The sequence below is a fragment of the Odocoileus virginianus genome, chromosome 6 (genome assembly GCF_023699985.2).
Source record: "Odocoileus virginianus isolate 20LAN1187 ecotype Illinois chromosome 6, Ovbor_1.2, whole genome shotgun sequence".
Lineage (NCBI taxonomy): Eukaryota > Metazoa > Chordata > Mammalia > Artiodactyla > Cervidae > Odocoileus > Odocoileus virginianus.
Window position 1 is genome coordinate 48,966,701 of NC_069679.1, and position 8,548 is coordinate 48,975,248.

General features: G+C 41.0%; 1 long non-coding RNA gene across 1 annotated transcript in view; it reads right to left on the minus strand.

Moving 5' to 3' along the window:
* LOC139035508 (uncharacterized) overlaps positions 1 to 365 on the minus strand; it is a 66,429-nt gene extending 66,064 nt beyond the window's left edge. The window contains exon 1 of the long non-coding RNA XR_011488085.1: positions 82 to 365. This is a non-coding gene — a long non-coding RNA (uncharacterized lncRNA). The remainder of the gene's footprint in view (positions 1 to 81) is intronic.
* Positions 366 to 8,548: the final 8,183 nt, after the last annotated feature.

Sequence of the window (8,548 nt, forward strand, 5' to 3'; positions counted from 1 at the left end):
TGGGGGCCATCTTTGACAAGCATCATTGTCCAACTTCTGGTTACAATTCTTGTCCCACCTAACATGCAAAACTATACTTACCCTGTATCCTAAAAGTCTCACCCCATGATGACATTCATTCAAGTTCAGCATCTTATCATCTAAATCAGGTCCAGACGTGGCGAAAACACTTCAGGTATTGTTCCTCAGGTGCAGCTATTTAAGACTGGCTTCTCTCAGTCCAGATTTCCTAGTATAGAAAAATCACACAGGGACTCCTCTGGTGATCCAATGGTTAAGACTCCGCCTTCCAAAGCTGGGGCGCGGGTTGGATCCCTGGTCAGGGAATTAAGATCCCACATGCCACAAGGTGTAACCTAAATAGATAAATAGAACTCCTTAAAAATAAGAACAAAAAAGAAAAGTCACACAAACACTTCAGTCTAGATGGGGCTCAGGAAAGTGGGAGACACAAAACTAAAACTGTTGTGAATGTCCCTACACTAAGGGCACGGGATAGTGCTTGAATGTGATTCTGTCCATCCCTCTGCTGGTGATTTCTTGGCCCCTCCCTCTGGGATTCTGGCTCTGCCAGTCATTCTTCTTTTTTCCTAAGAAATGACAAGGACTGGGTTGGAAATATTTCCTCTAAATTCTTCTTTTAAAGTGAACAGTTCCTACTTTAGCTTATTTCTCTCTTCTTGTACATTATCGTCAGAAGCTATAGAAAGTTAACTGGTACTTTCACCATAAGGTGCATTTTCTATCTTCTGTACTATGGCAGGCAAAAGTTTCCCAGCATACTGTTACCATATAACTCAGGACCTACATTCTCCAGCATTTGATCATTTCCTTACTGTCTTTTCCCATCCACTGCTAAGAGTTTGTTCACTACTCTCCAAAGCTAATAGTCTCCTAACCACTTGTATTATTTTTCTCCTGCTTGTGTAACGTAACACCAAATTTAGCTGTCTTAACCAGTACAAATTTATTATCATACAGTTCTGTAGGTTGTTGTTGTTTGGTCGCTAAGTCGTGTCTGACTCTTTGTGACCACATGAACCACAGCATGCCAGGCTTCCCTGTCGTTCACTCTCTTGGAGTTTGCTTAAACTTGAGTCGGTGATGGTTAGAAACACAACACTGATCTCACAGGAATAAAATCAGTATGTTCACTGAACTATATTCCTTTCTGGAAGCTCTAGAGAGGAATGTATTTCCTCACCTCTTCCAGCTTCTAGAGGCTGCCCACATTCCTTTGCTTGTGGTTCCCCTTATCCATCTGCAAACACAGCAACAGTGGACTGAGTCCTAATTTTGCATCACTGTGATTTCCTCTTATGTATCCCTCTTCCACTGTAAGGATCCTTGTGTTTATATTGGCCCACCTGGATAATCCAAAGTAATCTCAAGGTCTTTAATCACATCTGAAAAGTCCCTTTTACCACATAAGGTAACATATTCATAGGTCTGGGGGTTAGGATGTGGCTATCTCTAGGTGGAGGAATTATATTTTACCACACTGACCTTTCAGCCTCCACTAACATTTTTCTTGCCACTCTCCAATATCCACCTGTTGCCTAGTCTTAAAGTCGGTACCCCATGTTTCTGCATTTTGTTATGATTATACACCATTCCAGATAATTTCTCATCTGTTGAAAGTAAAAGTGTTAGTCGCTCAGTTGTGTCCTATGTTTTGCAACCCCATGAACTGTAGCCCGCCAGGCTCCTCTTTCCACAGACTTCTCCAGGCAAGAATACTGGAGTGGGTTGCCATTTCCTTCTCATTTGTTGTGGAATAACAAATCACACCCTAAAATGTAGTGTTTTAAAATTAATAACTATTATTTACAATTTCTCACAATTCTCTGTGTGACTGCTTATGTTTTGCTCCCCATGTGTGCTGGGGTCACTTCTGCAGCTGCATGCAGCTGATCTCATTCAATCACCAGATGTGGGAAGGGCAGGACTTGAAACAAAGTGGCTCTCTGCTCTTGAGCCAGACTCTGAAAAAGCTGACAGCTGACCTCATTCCTTGCAGCCAGTCATCAAGTCCTTTCTTGAAAATGAATCTGGGTAGTATGTCTCTTTGCTTACCACAATCCACCACTTGCTCCATAAATGTCTATTACTCCATGTATGTTTAGGGAGCAGCTCCGTAAGATGGAAGGGGCCTCTTTTCCTGGGAAGAACCTAAAAGATTGAAGCTAGTGGGACAAACTACAGTCCCTACTGTTGTAGTAAGACTGTGGAATACAACCAATACGCGTCATCTCCCTCCTCCACTATCAATTCCAGATGTTTCTCACCCTCCACTTCCACCTTGGCTACTGTTGTTGACGTACCTGGTGTTGTGACCCAGACCCTCATTCCCGGGAGGGCCTGAGCTTCTGCCACCATGCAGTCCTCAGGATGAAGTTGCTATGCCTACTCATGCATGCTTGCTAAGTCACTTCAGTCATGTCCAACTCTTTGCGGCCCTGAGGACTATAGCCCGCCAGGCTTCTCTGTCCACAGGATTCTCCAGGCAAGGATACTGGAGTGGGTTGCCATTTCCTCCTCCAGAGGATCTTCCCAACCCAGGGATCGAACCTGTGTCTCTTATGTCTCCTGCATTAGCAGGTGGGTTCTTTACCACTAGTGCCACCTGGGAAGCCATGACAGTCACAATTTGTTAACTGTGTCACTTGGGCTCCATACCTACTCCTTCCGACCCTCACAGTAGGACCTCCATCTCCTTCTGAGATAGGTAAGAAGATGACTTCTTTTCTTGCCTGCTGGTCCCTGGGTACAAGGAGCACAAACTACTCAGATGGCATCTGCACCTTATATTACAATGCGCTTTTTGCTATATCTCTTAGCAAAAGTGTGTCCCCTTTAAGGACCAAGACCTCCCAATACGTGGAGTTCAGAGTTGTAAAGATAAGAAGCACAAGTGGCACCTTAAAGGCCACTGGAAGTGATTTTAAGGGATAAGGGACACTTCTGCTTCCACTCCTTGGCTTCCAGACCCATATTTTTTTGTACTGAAGCATACTGCCATATAAACATCTTTGATCCAATAATATAATACATTCTGGAGTATGGCACCTCACTCTTTCAGAGTATTGCCTCTGAACTGGTATTCAGCCATAGTGTCAGCAGGTTGCTCCAAGCTCTATCAGGCTGGCGGTTTCTGGGTGGTGAGATACGTGACATTATCAGTGGATACTGGTCTACTCCTGCACTTCCTTTTTAGAAATATAGGTCCCCTAGTTTGTTTTTTTTTTTTTTTCATTTTATTTTACTTTATTTTTTTCCATTTATTTTTATTAGTTGGAGGCTAATTACTTTACAACATTGCAGTGGTTTTTGTCATACATTGAAATGAATTAGCCATGGATTTACATGTATTCCCCGGTCCCCTAGTTTGATATGACATTAAGTGAGATCCCACGCTAGTGAATCTAATAAACATTCAGGTGATGGTACTGACTGAGGCTCTGTAGGCAGGAAAAGCAACCTCGCATCTGGAATATGTGATTATCCAGTGACAAGAAACAGGTGGTCATTCCAGGATGGAGGGGGCCCAACACAGCTAACTTGACACTTGGTCCCAAGGATCAGTGACATACTGGGGACTCAGCATTTCTTTCTGTTGCTGGTAGGTTGGGCATTTGTCAGCAGGAGTTAAATCAGCCTTGATCAGTTCATCCCATGCTCAGTCTTCACCCCTTCCCCATTGGACACTCCATTCATGTGCCCAAGAGCCAGCATCAATTGGCCAATGACTGAGGCAGAATGGATGACGCCAACTGAGCAATTTGTTCACGTCTTCTTTATTGTTTAGTGCCTCTTCAATAGTGGATACACTCTGATGAGTATTACATGTGATACGAAAACCCTCACTGTTCATGCTCACACTCATTGCCAATATGTCCATCAATAGGCCTCTATTCCAGACTTGTTATGGTTGGTCTTCCTGTATTTCTTCTCCCAGGACAATTACCAGTTCAGATACTCAGGCTATTCCATTCCGGATAAGCTCTGTATGCAACTGAAGGGACCCACTTTCTATAAAGCATCAGTGGTATCTAGTCATCCAATTCTGTTACTCTTAAATCTCTGAGTTCCTTCATGAGTCTCAAATACCTTATACCCTGCACTCACTAGTTCATTCTCTTCCACAGGTAAACCCTCTCATTTTACTAGTTGTAAAAGTTGCCACCTTGAGCCAGGGGTTCTTTATGTTCCATGTGCCACACGTGATGGAGTCCTCACCGGCAGCTTAGACCACTCTTGGGATCAACTGTTACAGTTAGGTTCTCTGAAGATCCTGAGATGGAATTTGGACTACAGGTGTTTATCAGAGAACACCTGTCAAGGGAAGGGGAAGAAGCGGATTGGGCCAAGGAGGAAACTCTAGAGTGAGTTTTGCCTGACACGATGTGGTGCATTAGGCTGAAATAGCAAGGCTTCTACATCCCCACTTACTGTTTAGTCCTCAAATCTAGGGAAGGTATGATCTCAGGTACAGTGTTTTCTATAGCTGCTGCAGATGAAGTGCTGAGAGCTAGAGAATCTCTTTCCTCCACACCCTGTGCAGCTCATCAGATGGTCTTTCCTGGAAGGGGATCCCCCTTATCTCATGCAAACCCATAGCCACCAGAGTCTAATCCATCTGCAAATCACATTTGCCTCTAATTTCAAGATATATATAGGACCTGACCATCTCTTACCACTCTTTTACAACTGTTCTTGTCCAAGCAAATACCATCTTTTACATAGACTACTGAAAGTATTCTAACTAATCTTCCAATTTAGCTTCTTACCCTCGTATAGCCTGTTTTTCACAAAGGAATTGGAAATAAATCTTGTTACTCCTTTACTTAAATCCTCCAGTGGCTTCACATCTCCCTCAGAGTAAAATCCAAACCTCTACCATGGTCTCCAAAGCACTAAATATGTGTTCTCTTATCCCCACTCCACTATGATCCTGTTCTATTTTGTTCCCTTATTCCAGCTAAACTGGCCTCCTTGCTATTTCTCAAACATGCCCAGCATGTTGCTGACTCAGGACCTCTGCACATACTTGTTCCTCTCCTAAGAATGTTACTCTTTGCATTATCTGCATGACTCGCTTTCTCCCTTCATTTAGGTCTCTGACTTTACCTTGAAACTTTCCCAGACAACTCTATTTAAAATAGCAGCCCTTTCCTACACCAGCCAGTTTGTCTCTTACTTTGCTTTACTTTCCTTCTCAGCACATATTATATATGTGCCAGGCAATGACATGCTATATCCACTGCCTAGACAAGAATGCAGCACATAGTGGACAACCAAGAATTTTTGCTGAGTGGATGAATCCTGGAACTTTCCTTTGCTGTTTTTTTGATGCTCTCTCCTCCCTTTTGGTTCGGTTTCTTTCTCCATTCTGCTGGCAAACATCCTCCAGTATCTTCCTAAGCATCTTTATTTTTGAGATGTTGTCTATCTTTATTATATACTCACACTTGATTGTATGACTGGAAATAGAACCCGAATCATTTTCACTAGAGTTCTGAAGTCATCATCCCATTGTCTTCTACTTTCCAATATTTTTCAAGTCCTCTGACAACATGCTTCTTGACCTTTGTAAGACCTGTTTCTTCTCTTTGAAAACTACGGTTATTTTCTTTCTATCTGTGGTGTTCTGTAATTCCTTGATGCTAAGCCTTAGTTTGTGCCTTTTTAAATTTTAAAAACATGTGTCTTCTAGTTTTAGGGATTAAAAGAAATTTTTCCCCCTAAGATTCTCATTCTCTCTGTACACCTAGATAAAGGACCTCATGGAGTAGTCCTTATTTTTTTCCTTCTCTTTTCCATTTCTTTGCCTTTCTGGGAGATCTCCTTAAGCGGAAAAAATAAACTTCATCCTTAGTTTAGAAATGACCTTTAGAAAGAAGGCCAAAACAAAGAGTTGTTTTTTGACTAGCTAGTTATTCACTCATTTTAGCAGCAGAATTACTGAATAAAGACAATGAGGTTACAGACACTAAATTAATCTGCCAAGTATTTAGTGTGAAAATTAGAGCACAGGTAAAGGAGATTTTTTCCTCCATCAGACATAATATTCTATAATAAATATATGATGAGATGAATACTATTTACTATAACTACATATAAAATAAGATTGTCGTCAAACTCTCAAGGGGATGACATAGAAACATGGATAAAACCACATCAAGAATAAACTCAGAATGGATTAAAGGCCTAAATGTGAGACCAGAAACTATAAAACTCCTAGAGGAAAACACAGGCAGAACACCCTCTGACATAAATCACAGCAAGATCCTCTATGACCCACCTCCCAGAGTAATGGAAATAAAAAGAAACAAATGGGACCTAATTAAACTTAAAAAGCTTTTACACAACGAAGGAAACTATATGCAAGGTGAAAAGACAGCTTGCAGAATGGGAGAAAATAATAAGAAATGAAAAAATTGACGAAGAATTAATCTCCAAAATACATAAGCAGCTCATGCAGCTCAATACCAAAAAAACAAACAATCTAATCAAAAAGTGGGTGAAAGACCTAAACAGACATTTTTCCAAAGAAGAAATACAGATGGCTAATAAACACAGGAAAAGATGCTTAACACCACTCATTATTAGAGAAATGCAAATCAAAACCACAGTGAGGTATCATCTCATGCTGGTCAGAATAGTCATCATCAAAAAGTCCACAGACAATTAAAGCTGGAAGGGTGTGAAGAAAAGGGAACCCTCTTACACTGTTGGTGGGAATGCAAACTGGTACAGCCACTATGGAGAACAACATGGAGATCCCTTAAAAAACTGAGTCTAGAACTGCCACATGACCCAGCAATCCCATTGCTGAGCATACACCCTGAGGAAACCAGAACTGAAAGAGACACATGTACCCCAATGTTCACTGAAGCACTGTTTACAATAGCTAGGACAAGGAAGCAACCTAGATGTCCATCAACAGATGAACGGAAAAGAAAGTTATGGTACATATACACAATGGAATATTACTCAGCTATAAAAAAGAATGTATCTGAGTCAGTTTTAATAGGTGGATGAACCTGGAGCCTATTACACAGTGAAGTAAGTCAGAAAGAGAAAGACAAATATTGTATATTAACGCATATATATGGAATATAGAAAGACAGTACCGACAATCCTACATGCAAGGTAGGTAGCAAAGGAGACACAGATGTAAAGAACAGACTTTTGGACTCAACGGGAGAAGGCAATGGTGGGATAATTTGAGAATAGCATTGAGACACGTACGTTACCATATGTAAAACACATGATCAGTCGTACGTTACCATATGTAAAACAGAGGATCAGTCCAAGTTTGATACATGAGACAGGGCACCCAAAGGCAGTGCTCTGGGACAACCCAGAGGGGTAGGGTGGGGAGGAAGAGGGGAGGGGGGGTTCAGGATGGGGGGGACACATGTATATCTGGGGCTGATTCATGTTGATGTATGGCAAAAACTATCGTAATATTGTAATTATCCTCCAATGAAAAGAAAGAAATTAATTAAAATTATTTACAATATTGTGGCTTTTGCCATACACTGACGTGAATCCGCCAAAGGTGTACATGTTTACCCCCATCTCGAACCCCCCCTCCCTCTTCCCTCCCCAACCCATCCCTCTGGGTTGTCCCAGTGCACCAACTTTGGGTGCCCTGTTTCATGCATCAAACTTGGACTGGTCACCTATTTCACATATGGTAATAGACATGTTTCAATGCTATTCTCTCAAGTCTAAAAAAAAGAAACATGGTTAAAAACAATGTGGAGGGTAGTGCTTTGGTCCATCTCAGCAACCCCGCTAGAAACAACATGAATACACAGTGTCCGTGTAGATTAATAGATTAGGTTTATGAACAGACTCATTCCACCTAGCTAATACTCTTTACTTTTTGTGAATTTATGGTAACTGGTATATACAAAAAATCCCTAACTTTCTTAACAACAAATGGTTGTTGTTAAGTATACACACTGTTATCAGTAAACGTCTTTCCCTTCAAGGTTTTTATTAAATACAATGTAACAGGTAGCCTATAGTTTCAATTGCCACTTTAAACTAAGGTTGGACTTTTACTTGGAATTTACAATTTTCTATTCATATGCTATATTTTGTCCTCCAACTCTTGTATTGACTTTTTACTTCAGCAATCCCATTTTTAATTTACAGAATCTTGTCTATTGCTGCTTCTTTTTCACACTATCCCATTCATGTTCTGTGAATATGCTTTTTTTTGTTTTTTTTTTTAAAGATATTTAGTTTTCCTTTCACTCTCCGTTTCCTTTGGATTCCTCCCCTCCATGTTAATTGGGCCCCTCTTTCTAATTTGGAGGCTTTCACTAACTGTTATTGATGAGTGGTGATTTTTGGCTGCTGGTCTTCATTGCAGGCTTACTAACAGTTTAGCCAAACTCTTCACTAAGGGTCTTCTGTCAGCATTTGGAGGCAAAAAATTGGTAAAATTATCACTAGCAGTAACACAGAAGACAGAAAATGTACTTATTCACTCATGGCACCAAGTGAGACTTTGAAGCAGAATTTTGAA